Source organism: Schistocerca gregaria, chromosome 9 (assembly GCF_023897955.1).
Source record: "Schistocerca gregaria isolate iqSchGreg1 chromosome 9, iqSchGreg1.2, whole genome shotgun sequence".
NCBI lineage: Eukaryota > Metazoa > Arthropoda > Insecta > Orthoptera > Acrididae > Schistocerca > Schistocerca gregaria.
Genome location: NC_064928.1, coordinates 192,191,623 through 192,209,068, shown reverse-complemented (window position 1 = coordinate 192,209,068; position 17,446 = coordinate 192,191,623). Strand labels below are relative to the sequence as shown.

Genomic DNA, 17,446 nt, shown 5'->3' with positions numbered 1-17,446 from the left:
TGGTCCAAATGGCTCTGAACACTATGGGACTTAACTTCTGAGGTTATCAGTCCCCAAGAACTAAGAACTACTTAAATCTAACTAACCTAAGGACATCACACAGATCCATGTCCGAGGCAGGATTCGAACCTGCGAGCGTAGCGGTCGCGCGGTTCCAGACTGTTGCACCTAGAACCGCTCGGCCAACCCGGCCGGCCTCAAACCTCGAATTTGCTACTTTCATTTTCTAGAAGTTACCCGGCACCTCTGGCGGTCTGTAGCTAGAGGCGAGGTCACGCGTGGCAAACCGGTATGATGGGTTTCGTGCCTGCGCCAAACTAAACCACGCCTACAGACGTAGCGTAAGCGTAACGTGGAGCGCGTTAGCGATCCTCTAGTCAGTAGCTTTCTGTGCCTGCCTGCCGCCGCAGTCTGCGTGCGCTGTTAGCGAGCGAGTCTGCTCGGTGAGTGAGCTGACGACCCCCACGCGACACTCTATTTTGAAGCGTGTGCCAGTTCATTTTTCAGTCTTTCTAACGCCCTCCAATTGGTCAAACAAAGCTGTGACCGTTCGTACTGGCCTTCTTTGTTTAATTAAGAACTAAGCATTTGCTGGTTTGCTCGCGTAGACTTACGGCCTGCAGAGATACTTTTTTTTGTTTTCGATTTTATGTTGTCGAATTTTTATGCTGTTCACAAATTGCAAAACCTGAGCTTTTCTCGCTATTAAGGTCAAATGAACATGGTCCTTTCCGAATGTCTTTCTGACTGAAAAGCGATTCTGGTACCTGGAGTGCAAAGTTTTTGTTAATCGTACATCGTACGCTCTTGTAGAAATATTTCCGTAGCAAATTTCATCTCTTAACTAACATTTATTTATATCTAACCGAGAAATGAAACACCATTTTTCATAAATTTAGCTTTAAAATTTTTTTTTAATATAACGAAACATTTTCTAATGCGCTCCCTTTCGGGTTGAATTTCCAAAAACAACGAAACACGTATATTTTTTATTTGTGATTTTTAGGTCAAATACCAGCTTTCAAAGACGTAGCTTTAAAATTCCTCCCAAAAAATTTTCAGTCCTTTTTTTTTACCCCCCCCCCCCCCTCCCTTTTGTGCTTGAATTACCAAAGAATCTGGAAGAAGTATTTTTTATTTTCTGACTGAGAAACCAAATACCAATTTTTTTAGTTCTAGCTTCAAAATTCCGTTAATAGCGACATACGTTCCGAAAGCCTTTCATCCCCCATTCCTCCCCCGTAGGAGTGGAATTTTGGACGATTCCTTCTTAAATGACACCTAAAGTATAAGATTCACACCCTTTTCAAATTTCGGGTTCGTATCCTTAGCGGTTTCGGCTGGCGAAGACGAGCCAGTGAATCAGAGTGACCCTATTTGATCCCCTTAGGTGTTGAATTTCCAAAAACTGACATGCGTATCTTTTATTACTAACAGAGAAGCCAAATACAAATGTTCGTAGATTTAGCTTCAAAAATGCTTGCACAACGGAATATTTCCATAAAAACTTTCATCCCCCGTTTCACCCACATAGGGGTAGAATTACCAAAAACAGTGAAACACGTATTTTTAATTTCTCATTGAGAAGCCAATTTAAGGTTTCATAGACTTAGATTTAATATGCTTTCATAATGAAATATCCTCAAATAAAAAAGAGTCTTCCCATATTTCACCCCCTCAGTGTTTCCATTTCGAAAAACAGGGAAACACGTTTTTTTTATTTTTAACCGAGAAGTCAGATACCAATGTTCGTAGATGCAGCTTTAAAAATATTCCAAGAAAAGCTTCACCTACAATTTCACCCTCACAGGGTTAAACTTAAAAAAAAAAAAAAAAAAAACGCTGAAACATGTATTTTTTTATGTCTGACCTAGGAACCAAATAAAATTTTTCGAAATTCTAGCTTCAAAATTGCCTTAACAGCGACATTTTACCAAAATCTTCATCTCCTATTTCACCTCCTATCCGCCCCCGGTAGCCGAGTAGTTAGCGCGACAGAATGTCAGTCTTAAGGACCGGCGTTCGATTCCCGGCTGGGTCGGAGATTTTCTCCGCTCTGGGACTGGGTGATGTGTTATCTTAATCATCACCATTTCATCCCCATCGACGAGCAAGTCGCCGAAGTGGCGTCAAATCGAAAGACTTGCACCTGGTGAACGGTCTACCCGATGACATTTACATTTATTTCACCCCCTTAGGGTTGGAATTTCGATAAATCTCATCTTAAACGACGCCTACAGTATAAGATCCACACCTTCGCCAAACTTCAAGTTTCAATCCTTAGTGATTGGGGCTGGGAATTGACGAGTCAGTCAGTCAGGACGTTGCATTTTACATAAGGAGATTGACGCAGTGTCAAATGCACGTACGCGACCTTACGAATATTCGCTGTTGTTGATACGAAGAGGATACAGTAGCGGTTCTATCCACTGTCTAGTCTTTCTCCTAAGCGTATTATTGACAGTATCGGACTCTAACAATTACTCTAAGCAGTTTCTTTAACCCAGTGACGTATTAATATTTTCGCCCACATCGATCCAGTGTTTACTATTTAAATTTAAATATTAAATTAAATATTTATTTAAATTTATGAAAATCAGAATATTTCGTCTTACGCATTCTACTTTAAAATTGTGACTAAAGCTTTTTAGCTTAATATTTATTTTATAAGTGACGTGTAAATACTGCTTCTTTTTGTACTGTCAATCAGTTTTCGGTCTCCAAACTGTATTTCTATGCTTTTACATAAGCAAAAAGTTACCATGTCTGCTGTTATCAAATAAAAATTTGCCTATGAGTTCATGTACTAATTACTGTTCATTTTAATATTCAGCTGTCTACATTTTACATGTTAAGTAGCCTACTTACATTTACGGCTACCAGATGGCACTCTTGGTGTAATTTTCACCTTCCCGCACTTCCTAATGCTGGCGCGTCAGTCTGTTGCTACCTGTGGCTATATACGTAATGAGCATCCCACAGTGACTCGCCTTTCATGTATTCTTTATAAAAATTTTGTGACTAAAGCCTTTCTGGCTTGATACTTATTTTACTGTCTCATTCTTGTACTATTAGTCAGTATTTACACTTTTACAATAAAAGATATCCCGTAAAATTGTTATAGGACACTTTAAATATTTAATTTCTGATAAAGGCACTCATAGAAGTGTTGGAATCTGATCAAAAAGACTAAAAATTGTGAGCGAGGGCTTAGATCAACGTTAATTGCCGTACACACTTTTCTCAAAATTATATAATTTTTTTGATAGGGATTCTTTATAAATCTAACCTTACTATTTGTTGAATTCATGAAAAGTGAAGATAGTATTGTTTTAGAAGTTTTTGCTGGTGTGGTAAAACCGAAAAAATACAGGCATGTATAACGCTACGAGACATTTCTCACACTCACGCCGTATATCACTTTCTTTCTTCACACTACACGATTTCTAGAGGGTGTTTCCTTGATGGGATTGTGGGGAAGGGGATGCTAGAAAAACCTGGAAACGATTGCCTTTATCTCGAAAAATATGGGAAAGAAATCTAATGTATTGTACACAAATCGATTTCTTAGCACTCCAATGGTATATAACATGGCGTGTCATTCATTAACAGAGAAGAATCACAGCGATAAATGATCTGTTCGCCTCACTGCCAGTTGTGTACTAACGGACTAGAAACCTGAGTTTCTCCTGGCGTGTACAACTTTCAAATAATTTCCGGGAATTAAGCCAGGTAACACTTTCAGCGACCGCCGATATTTCTTCGGGAGAACACGCCGCCATTTTCAAGGCAAACTGCTACGGACAGGCGGCGTACATGCAAATTTAAAACCTTGGTTCTCAGACTGATGCAGAAAGATAACACACACACACTGAACATTAGTGCCACCAAAGATGACCAAAGTCAGAGGTATCGATAGTAGGACTACGAACTCGCGAGTTATCTTTGGTAGCACTAGTGTTCAGTGTGTGTGTTATCTTTGGTAGCACTAGTGTTCAGTATGTGTGCTATCTTTCTGCATCAGTCTGAGAATAGCGGTTTTAAATTTGCATGTGCGTCGCCTGTCCGTTGCAGTTTGCCTTGAAAATGGCGGGGTCTTCTCCGCCGAATTATCGGCGGTCGCTGAAAGTGTTACCTGGCTGAATTCCCGGAACTTATTTGTAACGGACTTGAAACATGCGATCCGTTGTGAGCCGGTTGTTTAGGCCAATGGGTTAACTACTCTTTTCAACAATGAACACGAAGGAAAATACCCAACTTTATGGATTCGCATGTTGACTTCGAAATTGACAATATTGTTTGTTTTTTAGCTCCCGTTGTTGTGCTATGTGAAGATCGTTATGTCGTTATTTCTGTCTTTTTAGCTGCCATTTTCTTGTTATTGGGTTGGTGTATAAGTACGTAGTGACTTTCCATAATTTTAATAAGTGCGACAGATACTCTTAGCATCACTGTTTAAAACAACCACCCACCGCTGGGGTAACTTTTCGATTTCGCAACTGTAGAAAACACGTGGTTAAAGGCGCTCGTCGAGCCATTTTCGGAAAGCATTTTCATCCGGAAAGGAAGTTCCTTGAAATGGAGCCGAAAAGGTGAAAATTTTAGGGCGCAGGATCAGGTGAGTAGCGTGGGTGCGATATGACCTCCGGACCCACCTCCTGAATAGTGATTATTGTCAGTGTAGTACACTACTGGCCATTAGAATAGCGAGACCACGAAGATGCCGGCCGCGGTGGTCTCGCGGTTCTAGGCGCGCAGTTCGGAACCGTGCGACTGCTACGGTCGCAGGTTCGAATCCTGCCTTGGGCATGGATGTGTGTGATGTCCCTAGGTTAGTTAGGTTTCAGTAGTTCTAAGTTCTAGGGGACTAATGACCACAGCAGATGAGTCTCATAGTGCTCAGAGCCATTTTTGAACCACGAAGATGACGTGCTACACACGCGAAGTTAACCGACAGAAAGAAGATGCTGTGATATGCAAATGATCAGCTTTTCAGAGCATTCACACAAGGTTGGCGCCGGTGGCGACACCTACAACGTACTGACACGAGTAAAGTTTCCAACCGGTTTCTCATACACAAACAGCAGTTGACCGGCGTTGCCTGGTGAAACGTTGTTGTGATGCCTCGTGTAAGGAGGAAAATGCGTACCATCACATTTCCGACTTCGATAAAGGTCGGATTGTAGCCTACCGCGATTGCGGTTTATCGTAGCGCGACATTGCTGCTCGCGTTCGCCGAAATCCAATGACTGTTGGCAGAATATGGAATCGGTGGATTCAGGAGGGTAATACGGAATGCCGTGCTGGATCCCAACCACCTCGTAACAGTCGAGATGACAGGCATCTTATCCGCATGGCTGTAACGGATCGTGCGGCCAAGTCTCGATCCCTTAGTTAACAGATGGGGAGATTTGCAAGACAACAACCATCTGCACGAACAGTTCGACGACGTTTGCAGCGGCATGGACTATCAGCTCGGAGACCATGGCTGCGGTTACCCTTGACGCTGCATCACAGACAGGGGCGCCTGCGATGGTGTACTCAACGACGAACCTGGGTGCACGAATGGCAAAACGTCATTTTTTCGGATGAATCCTTGTTCTATTTACAGCATCATGATGGTCGCATCCGTGTTTGGCGACATCGGAGTGAACACACGTTCGAAGCGTGTATTCGCCATCGCCATACTGGCGTATCACCCGGCGTGATGGTATTGGGTGCCACTGGTTACACGTCTCGGTCACCTCTTGTTTGCATTGACGGCAATTTGAACCGTGGACGTTACATTTCAGACGTATGACGACCAGTGGCTCTTCGCTTCATTCGAACCGAGCGAGGTGGCGCAGTGGCTAGCACACTGGACTCGCATTCGGGAGGACGACGGTTCAATCCCGTCTCCGGCCATCCTGATTTAAGTTTTCCGTGATTCCCCTAAATCGCTTCAGGCAAATGACGGGATGGTTCCTTTGAAAGGGCACGGCCGATTTCCTTCTCAATCCTTCCATAACCCGAGCTTGCGCTCCGTCTCTAACGACCTCGTTGTCGACGGGTCGTTAAACACTAATCACCACCACCACCTTCATTCGATCCCTGCGAAACCCTACTTTTCATCAGGATAATGCACGACCGCATGTTGCAGGTCCTGTACTGGACTTTCTGGCTACAAAAAATGTTCGAGTGCTGACCTGGCCAGCACATTCTCCAGATCTCTCACCAACTGAAAGCGTCTGGTCAATGGTGGCCGAGCAACTGGCCCGTACAATACGCCAGTCACTACTCTAGATGAACTGTGGTATCGTGTTGAATCTGTATGGGCAGCTATAGCTGTACACGCCATCCAAGCTCTGACTCAATGCCCAGGCGTATCAAGGCCGTTATTACGGCCAGAGGTGGCCAGACGTGCTACAGACGCGAAATTTAACCGACAGGAAGAAGATGCTGTGATATGCAAATGATTAGCTTTTCAGAGCACTCACACAAGGCTGGCACCGGTGGAGACACCTAGAACGTGCTGACATGAGGAAAGTTTTCAACCGATTTCTCATACACAAACAGCAGCTGACCGGTGTTACCTGCAGTGGGTTCAGGAGGATAATCCGGAAGGCACTGCTGGATCCCAACGGCCTCGTACCACTAGCAGTCGAGATGACAGGCATCTTATCCGCATGGCTGTAACGGATCGTGCAGCCAAGTCTCGATCCCTGAGCTGACAGATGGGGACGTTAGAAAGACAACAACCATCTGCACGAACAGTTCGACGACGTTTGCAGCAGCATGGACTAACAGCTCGGAGACCGTGGCTGCGGTTACTCTTGACGCTGCATCACAGACAGGAGCGCCTGCGATGGTGTACTCAACGACGAACCTGGGTGCACGAATGGCAAAACGTCATTTTTTCGGATGAATCCAAGGTTCTGTTTACAGCATCATAATGGTCGCATCCGTGTTTGACGACATCACGGTGAACGCACATTGGAAACGCGTATTCGTCACCACCTTACTGGCGTATCGCCACCTTACTGGCGTCTCGGTCACCTCTTGTTCTCATTGACGGCACTTTGAACAGTGGACGTTATATTTCAGATGTGCTACGACCCGTGGCTCTACACTTCATTCGATCCCTGCGAAACCCTACATTTCAGCAGGATGATGCACGACCGCATGTTGCAGGTCCTGTATGAGCCTTTCTGGATACAGAAAAGGTTCGAGTGCTGCCTTGGGCAGCACATTCTCCAGATCTCTCACCAAATGAATACGTGTGGTCAATGGTGGTCGAGCATCTGGCTCGTCACAATACGCCAGTCACTACTCTTGATGAACTGTGGTATCGTGTTGAAGCTGCTTGGGCAGCTGTACCTGCACACGCCATCCAAGCTCTGTTTGACTCAATGCCCAGGCGTATCAGAGCAGTTATTACGGCCAGAGCCCAGAGGTGGTTGTCCTGAGTACTGACTTCTCAGGATCTATGCACCGAAATTGCGTGAAAATGTAATCACATGTCAGTTCTAGTATAATATATTTGTCCAACGAATACCCGTTTATCATCTGCATTTCTTCTTGGTGTAGCAATTTTAATCGCCAGTAGTGTAGAAAGCTGGCAGACATTATCGTGGAGTGAGTAGCAACACATCACGCAGTCTTTCTGGTCGTTGTTCTTGTACTGTTATGCAAGATGTCTCACTTGTGGACTATAAGTGCCAGCAGTAGTGGTTGCCCCTCGGGGAAGCGATTCGTATTACACAACACCGTCGTTGTCCCACCACATGCATAACATTATGTTTCGTGTATGCGTGCAGATCTTTGTACAGGGAGTTGCTGCTTTGCTTGGGCTCAACAATTCCTTTATTTTTCTTGTGTTAGCTTAAAGATACTATTTCTCGTCACCAGTAACATACCGTAACAGTCGGTATTGTTCACGAGCCAATTGATGACGAGCAAGCAAAGACGGACATTTGTCCACCTGATAATTTTTGTGATTTTGGCTCAGAGCATGCGGTACCCTTACACCCGATTTTTTTTAACCTTCCCTATTGCATGCAAAGTCAGCACTTCATGGTCTGGTGGTAGCGTTCTCGCTTTCCAAGCACGCGGTCCCGGGTTCGATTCCCGGCAGGGTCAGGGATTTTCTTGCCTCGTGATGACTGGGTGTTGTGTCGTCTTCATCATCATCATTCATCCCCATTACGGTCGGAGGAAGGCAATGGCAAACCACCTCCGCTAGGACCTTTCCTAGTACAGCGGTGCGGTTCTCCCGCATCGTCCCCTACACTCCTACGCTATCCACTGCCTAGTCTTTCTCCTAAGCTTATTATCAGCCAGAATTGGACTGTAAACATTACTGTGCAACAATGAAATTTTTACCCGAAGAAATATCTCCAATTGTTATGGATTTTTGTACCGTAAAGTGGGTATATTTCGATCGATTTTCAGATTCAGATGAGATTACCATGACTGCTTTTTATCTTCTGTGCTATTTATGGTAGTAAACTAAGGGGCCTCTATGAAAGAAGTACGCACTAATTAGTAGAATATACTTTCTAAAATGTAGAGGAAAATATTGTAGGTGGCCATGGATTTGAGAATACATTGACCAGTCTCTACTTCCACTAGAGCTGTCAACTACCATTCCATCTGCACTCGATATTTCAAAAAGACAATGAAACTTTGATCACACAGGAATAAATACATTGTTTTAAGATTTGCTTAAGTGGTTTACTAAGCCTTATAAAAAAACCTTGTATAGTACATAAATGTCATCCATCATCAAAATTATGAATATAATGAAAGGTACTAGGATGGAGTATCACACACGTAGCTCCAAATTTAATTGAACATAACACCTTCAATTTCATCCATCTTAAACCTAACTCCTCCTTTAAAAACATCCGGTGCAATTAGTATTAGGGTTATCTTATATTACTGGTATTTAAAAAAATAATGTAATATTACACTGATTGCTTTTGCTCCGGCACTGACATTCAGATCGAAGTGAGGCATTCGAAATTGATACCATCTTCCGGCGAAGACAGAGCAATGTATTTCCGCGAATCTTCTGAGGGCGCCACTTGCTAGAATGAATAGCGGAGGTCTATCGATGACGGATACCGAACCCCGTGGAATTTCTGTAGCTGCTCCTTTAAAACTTCCGGCCTGGTTCTTACCGGAACAATTATTTTGTTGGTAGGTCGTGCATCAAGAACAAGGCGCACCCTGCCACTACTCTTGACCACAGCTAATAATGGTCTGCTGTATGGCGAAAGGGAAGGCTCTGTAAATCGCCACTGTATCCTCTTCTGAAGTTCCTGATTGACAGCCTCCCTTTTGAACCACGGGACACCATAGGTAGCTTGGCTGTAAGTTCTATGCGGTAGGACTTCTATCCGGTTAACATAATCACGCCAGGCTTGAATTAAAATACAGCGACATTTAATTTAATTTTCTGTTCATTCGATAAGGTTTTAGTTTCATCTGATTTGCATCGTATGAGCAGAGAATCTATTTCGTTTCGCCCACTGTTCTTTAGTTCAGGTGCAAGCTTCATATACTGTGAATGGTGTTGCACCCACAGCACTCCATTCTCAATAATTTTAACTATAATTTTAACTTGTATTCCTTTACACGGTCTGCTGTGTTTCGCTGTTGTTTTTATCAGATTCAAAACAAACTCCTCGCCTGCTAACCTTATGGACAATCTGACAAATTGTGTGATTGGATTGAAGAATTCCTAAATATCAGAACGCAGCATGTCATTCTCAAGGGGGAGAAGTCTTCCGAAGTAAGAGTGATTTCAGGTGTGCCACAGGAGGGTGTCGCAGGACCGTTGCTATTCACAATATATGTAAATGACCTTGTGGATAACATCAGAAGTTCTCTGAGGCTTTCTGCGGATAATGCTGTACTATATATCGAGAGGTTGTAACAATGGAAAATTGTACTGAAATGCAGGAGGACCTGCAACGAAGTGGCTCATGGTGCAGGGAATGGCAATTGAATCTCAATGTAGACAAGTGTAATGTGCTGCGAATACAGAGAAAGAAAGATACCTTATCATTTAGCTACAATATAGCAGGTCAGCAACTGGAAGCAGTTAATTGCATAAAATATGTGGGACTAGGCATTAGGAGTGATTTAAAATGGAATGATTATATAAAGTTGATCGTCGGTGAAGCAGATGGCAGACTGAGATACAGTGGAAGAATCCTAAGGAAATGCAGTCCGAAAACAAAGGAAGTACACTCCTGGAAATGGAAAAAAGAACACATTGACACCGGTGTGTCAGACCCACCTTACTTGCTCCGGACACTGCGAGAGGGCTGTACAAGCAATGATCACACGCACAGCACAGCGGACACACCAGGAACCACGGTGTTGGCCGTCGAATGGCGCTAGCTGCGCAGCATTTGTGCACCGCCGCCGTCAGTGTCAGCCAGTTTGCCGTGGCATACGGAGCTCCATCGCAGTCCTTAACACTGGTAGCATGCCACGACAGCGTGGACGTGAACCGTATGTGCAGTTGACGGACTTTGAGCGAGGGCGTACAGTGGGCATGCGGGAGGCCGGGTGGACGTACCACCGAATTGCTCAACACGTGGGGCGTGAGGTCTCCACAGTACATCGATGTTGTCGCCAGTGGCCGGCGGAAGGTGCACGTGCCCGTCGACCTGGGACCGAACCGCAGCGACGCACGGATGCACGCCAAGACCGTAGGATCGTACGCAGTGCCGTAGGGGACCGCACCGCCACTTCCCAGCAAATTAGGGACACTGTTGCTCCTGGGGTATCGGCGAGGACCATTCGCAACCGTCTCCATGAAGCTGGGCTACGGTCCCGCACACCGTTAGGCCGTCTTCCGCTCACACCCCAACATCGTGCAGCCCGCCTCCAGTGGTGTCGCGACAGGCGTGAATGGAGGGACGAATGGAGACGTGTCGTCTTCAGCGTTGAGAGTCGCTTCTGCCTTGGTGCCAATGATGGTCGTATGCGTGTTTGGCGCCGTGCAGGTGAGCGCCACAATCAGGACTGTATACGACCGAGGCACACAGGGCCAACACCCGGCATCATGGTGTGGGGAGCGATCTCCTACACTGGCCGTACACCTCTGGTGATCCTCAAGGGGACACTGAATAGTGCACGGTACATGCAAACTGTCATCGAACCCATCGTTCTACCATTCCTAGACCGGCAAGGGAACTTGCTGTTCCAACAGGACAATGCACGTCCGCATGTATCCCGTGCCACCCAACGTGCTCTAGAAGGTGTAAGTTAACTACCCTGGCCAGCAAGATCTCCGGATCTGTCCCCCATTGAGCATGTTTGGGACTGGATGAAGAGTCGTCTCACGCGGTCTGCACGTCCAGCACGAACGCTGGTCCAACTGAGGCGCCAGGTGGAAATGGCATGGCAAGCCATTCAACAGGACTACATCCAGCATCTCTACGATCGTCTCCATGGGAGAATAGCAGCCTGCATTGCTGCGAAAGGTGGATATACACTGTACAAGTGCCGACATTGTGCATGCTCTATTGCCTGTGTCTATGTGCCTGTGGTTCTGTCAGTGTGATCATGTGTGTATCTGACCCCAGGAATGTGTCAATAAAGTTTCCCCTTCTTGGGACAATGAATTCACGGTGTTCTTATTTCAATTTCCAGGAGTGTAGATTACAGTACACTTATTCGCCTACTGCTTGAATACTGCTCACCAGTGTGGGATCCGTACCAGATAGGGTTGATAGAAGAGATAGAGAAGATCCAACGGAGAGCAGCGCGCTTCGTTACAGGATCATTTAGTAATCGCGAAAGGGTTACGGAGATGATAGATGAACTCCAGTGGAAGACTCTGCAGGAGAGACGGTCAGTAGCTCGGTACGTGGTTTTGTTGAAGTTTCGAGAACATACCTTCAGCGAGGAGTCAAACAGTATATTGCTCCCTCATACGTATATCTCGCGAAAAGACCATGAGGAAAATCAAAGAGATTAGAGCCCACACAGAAGCATACCGACAATCTTTCTTTCCACGAGCAATACGAGACTGGAATAAAAGGAAGGTCTATAGAGATACTCAAGGTCCCTCCACCACACATCGTCAGGTGGCTTTCGGAGTATGGATGTAGATGTAGATGTAAAATGAACGTATAAAAACTACGGAATGGTCTTTTGTCGGGGATAAAGACCTGAAAATGTCTGTGTTTTAAGAGGCTTTCTTCCTGAAAGATCTCTGTTAAGTTTCTATCTTCCCCCATCTCATCACGCGATTGTTGTACAGTGGACTTTACAGGCTCATACGCTTCAAAGTATGTCCGTGAGCTTTGTGGACCTGCAATGCACGCGTCCTGTATTTGTGTATCGATAGTCGATGTTTCTCGTGACGACTGCGGTATTGTTTCCACCACACGTAGCAGTTCTCTTACCTGTGGAAGGTCGTGATGTATCATGTGATCTATTTCCGAGCGGAGCGTTTGTTTTGCCAGCCGCTGTGGCCGAGCGGTTCTAGGTGCTTCAGTCCGGAACCACGCTGCTGCTACGGTCGCAGGTTCGTATCCTGCCTTGGGCATGGATATGTGTGATGTCCTTAGGGTAGTTAGGCTTACGTAGTTCTAAGTCTAGGGGACTGATGACCTCAGATGTTTAAAGTTCCATAGTGCTTAGAGCCATATGAACCATTTTTTGAAGCGTTTGTTTTGCCGTGCCAAGTTCGGCCATCGTTTCGCTCCCAGCACTTTGTATTGCGCCTTTCCGCTCTGAATTTATTTTATCAATGAGCTCTCTCTTTGTGCTCAAGCCATATGACGAATTCGGCAATTAATTTTTCACTCTGCTCATCAGGCTGGTTTTTAGCAGTTCTTCTTTTTCTACGGACATACTATTGACACGTTGTGTTAATTCGAGCGTCGTATCTTCCATCGTCTTCTGTGCTGATTGTATTGTTTCCACATCTTTTGATAGTTTGGACACGGTAAATCATTATATGCCTCCTTTAGGCTGGTAATTTTGGAAGCTATTGTTCCTAAACCAATGTTTAATTTTTTCACTAATTCCTAATTTACCCGACTGATTTGAGATGTGAGCACTACAGCTCTCTCAGCAAAGAGTAGTATTGACCTGCCGAGAGTCTTCAGAAAAGTTGTTGTTTATGCGTGAAGCAAGCGCTTCATCGCGTTCATTTGACTTGGAAGTTAAGCGTGAAGCAAGCGCATTATCACGTGCGTTAATCATCTTGGCAATTTTATTGAATAACAGGGAAATGGACCTACGACGGCAGGAGGTATTTGCCCAGCACTTCCAATTGCTTTTGCCTGAGTATTAGCTTCTGCTTCCACATTTTGAGCATCGGATTCTGCCATCGTCGAATCGGTACTATTGTTCCCGTCATCGACGTTATTTTCAGAAACACTATCATTTGCGGAATCCTTCTTTTCTGGTTTACCTATCTTTGTCTTAAAAGAAATTGAAAATATACTTCCAAATAAAATCTCTTGACAACACACTGAATAATTAGCGCAAATTAACGAGAAACTAATTATTGTATTACTAAAATGACAATATGGATGCTTCAAACTGAAACAATTCACTATGACTTGTTTTCATCTCGCTTGCGCGTAGCGCAAAAGTAGCCATCTTAGTATAGCGCTTAACAACAATGCCCAATTACTAAGCTGCAAACTAGGCAAAATGCAAAAAATCAAAAATTGACCATGAATTAAATGAGCTGCGCCTTGCAAATTACGCAAGCAGAGGCAACCGGTAATATGTTGATAACCATACCTTTCTTTTCCGTGTTGCCACGTGGAGTCTGCTTTGATTCCCGTTGCATCAGTTAATTTAATTTATGTTTCGTGCAGCCGTCATTAGTTTGTTCTTGTCTCCAACAATACAGTAGAGTAATGAAAAACAGAACAAACCAGCATCAATTTACATCATACAATTTTTTTGTGCGAGCACCGCATTGTGCGCCAATATAATATTACTGGTATTTAAAAACAAATCTAATATTATATTTATCGCTTTTGCTGGTGCAGAATCTTCTGAAATGGTAAAATAGAGCATAGAAATTTTTTTCTTGTGGACAATGAAATTATATATTCCGCCAACTAGCATCAGATTCCCTTCAGATTGACGAGAACGTTGACCGACTGCATTGTTTAGAGGCCACTGACCGATCTCAAAACTACCCAGTTTGCGTAATTACATTGCCCGGATACTGACAGGAAAGACCGGTAAAAGGGATCTCAGAGACGCTGAAATAAAAGTTTGATATAGTAATAGCCGACTGAACGCTAGTACCGTTTAGTTGTGGCCACCAAACAATTTGTCGGCAACTTTCCTTTGCTGCAGCATGAAAAAGCTCGAGAATACGTAACAATTTGAGATGTGGAATTAATGGGAAAGGAAAGTAGATTCTTAATTCAAACACGGCTGTTGTAATTAAATTAGCGTAATTATTGAACCAAAAGTTATAGCTACGAGAGTGACTCGTACATTTTGTGAAACAGCCATCGAAAACAAACGAGAGAGGGCGCGAGAGAGCTCACAGCTCCTGCTTTTATATCATCCAAAAACAGATTACGACCACTGCCTTCAACGTGTATTCGATGTATAAACATATCTCTGGAACACTCTTTATAAAAAAAAAAATCATTCCTTCCATTAAATCGTCACCTTTTCTCTCTACTTTACGGATTTATTTACAAAGAAAAAACTTATTCTTAATGTATTTTAGCCTTAATTGAACGATTTGGGCATTTTCTATTAATTATATAAAAAACGCCACATTTCAATCAGTTCTTCATTTATCGAGTCAATATCTGCCACTTGTGGTCAAACGAACTTCAGTCCTTGTTTCTGGAGATATTGTACATTATATACAATACCTGTATTACTGCCTGAACCACAATAGCTTGCAGTTCGAGCGGTATACGAGTGACATTTGTTTTTCTTAGTTGTAGGCATATTAACGACTACAAATGAGTCTTCGTCTATATAGTGATGGTTAATGTTCGTAATCCTTAGTTCCACACTACCATAGGGACTAGCATTGCTCAGTAAATTGTGTATCTATAATCCTGAGATAACAATGACCAGTGATCAAAGTAATCCAGAAACAGAAAATTCATGCGCATGACCTCAGAAATCGTAATACGGTGGCGGATATACAACGCGAATCACTTAAAACTTGCACCGCAAATATTGCGGAAATGAAAAGTGTTACTGATGTGCTGTTTTTACAGTATAGAAAGGTTGTCAGGTGCTCGTATTGTTAACCAAGAGTATTTCTTGTGCAAAGATACATTTTTTGCATCGACCCGTGCCTACCGACATTAACAAACTGAAAGTAGGGTAAATTAGAATGTCAGCAGAGTTCGTTGGAGGGTTCTAATGCTTGTCGTTCATGAGACATCGTATTTTGAAACGTTTTTACTCCACATTTGTTTGTGCCATTCAACTAACGTAGTTGCTAGGTACAGTGTTTTTTGTATTTACTGTTAAAAACTGTCTTGATCACGATTTACGCTCCTGGAAATGGAAAAAAGAACACATTGACGCCGGTGTGTCAGACCCACCATACTTGCTCCGGACACTGCGAGAGGGCTGTACAAGCAATGATCACACGCACGGCACAGCGGACACACCAGGAACCGCGGTGTTGGCCATCGAATGGCGCTAGCTGCGCAGCATTTGTGCACCGCCGCCGTCAGCTTCAGCCAGTTTGCCGTGGCATACGGAGCTCCATCTCAGTCTTTAACACTGGTAGCATCATTCGCAACCGTCTCCATGAAGCTTGGCTACGGTCCCGCACACCGTTAAACCGTCTTCCGCTCACGCCCCAACATCGTGCAGCCCGTCTCCAGTGGTGTCGCGACAGGAGTGAATGGAGGGACGAATGGAGACGTGTCGTCTTCAGCGATGAGAGTCGCTTCTGCCTTGGTGCCAATGATGGTCGTATGCGTGTTTGGCGCCGTGCAGGTGAGCGCCACAATCAGGACTGCATACGACCGAGGCACACAGGGCCAACACCCGGCATCATGGTGTGGGGAGCGATCTCCTACACTGGCCGTACACCTCTGGTGATCGTCGAGGGGACACTGAGTAGTGCATGGTACATCCAAACCGTCATCGAACCCATCGTTCTACCATTCCTAGACCGGCAAGGGAACTTGCTGTTCCAACAGGACAATGCACGTCCGCATGTATCCCGTGCCACCCAACGTGCTCTAGAAGGTGTAAGTCAACTACCCTGGCCAGCAAGATCTCCGGATCTGTCCCCCATTGAGCATGTTTGGGACTGGATGAAGCGTCGTCTCACGCGGTCTGCACGTCCAGCGCGTACGCTGGTCCAACTGGGGCGCCAGGTTGAAATGGCATGGCAAGCCGTTCCACAGGACTACATCCAGCATCTCTACGATCGTCTCCATGGGAGAATAGCAGCCTGCATTGCTGCGAAAGGTGGATATACACTGTACAAGTGCCGACATTGTGCATGCTCTGTTGCCTGTGTCTATGTGCCTGTGGTTCTGTCAGTGTGATCATGTGATGTATCTGACCCCAGGAATGTGTCAATAAAGTTTCCCCTTCCTGGGACAATGAATTCACGGTGTTCTTATTTCAATTTCCAGGAGTGTATTTATCACGGTGACCGGTTTCGACCACTACTGTAGTCATCTTCAGACCATTGAGTAGGAACCTCTTTCTGTTGAAGAATCAGTACTAGTGATTCTTCAACAGAAAGATGTTCCTACTCAATGGTCTGAAGATGACCACAGTAGTGGTCGAAACCGGTCACCTTGATAAATGAATCGTGATCAACACTGTTTTTAACAGTAAATATTTGTATGACATTGATCACTGCTACTCCCATAATGTATTCAACAGTGTTTTCATGTTTGCTCGCCATGTGCTTGTGTGTTCCTTGAGTGCACTGCAACTTGCTAATCGGTCCAAGCAGTAGATCGTGAGTGGACAATGAAATTTACCAATGCAGAAAAAACCTGTATGCTCTTGGTGTATAGAGAGTGTAAGAAGGATGCAGTTTGTTCTTGTACGCTGTATGAAACAAGATAGCTCAATACAAGTCAATCACTTCGGCAATTTTTTATCAACCTCTTCAACCAATTACATCTTCATCTACAATCCTGGAAATTGAAATAAGAACACCGTGAATTCATTGTCCCAGGAAGGGGAAACTTTATTGATACATCACATGATCACATGACAGAACCACAGGCACATAGACACAGGCAACAGAGCAAGCACAATGTCGGCACTAGTACAGTGTATATCCACCTTTCGCAGCAATGCATTCTGCTATTCTCCTATGGAGACGATCGTAGAGATGCTGGATGTAGTCCTGTGGAACGGCTTGCCATGCCATTTCCACCTGGCGCCTCAGTTGGACCAGCGTTCGTGCTGGACGTACACACCGCGTGAGACGACGCTTCATCCAGTCCCAAAC

The 17,446-nt window shown here is 44.6% G+C and overlaps 1 protein-coding gene across 2 annotated transcripts in view; it reads left to right on the top strand.

Moving 5' to 3' along the window:
- The first annotated feature begins 383 nt into the window (after positions 1 to 383).
- The window catches only part of LOC126291982 (cytochrome P450 4C1-like), a 167,196-nt gene continuing 150,133 nt past the window's right edge, over positions 384 to 17,446 (top strand). For both annotated transcript variants that reach the window (XM_049985739.1, XM_049985738.1), the window contains exon 1: positions 384 to 443. The gene's annotated coding sequence lies outside the window, so the exon portion shown is untranslated. The remainder of the gene's footprint in view (positions 444 to 17,446) is intronic.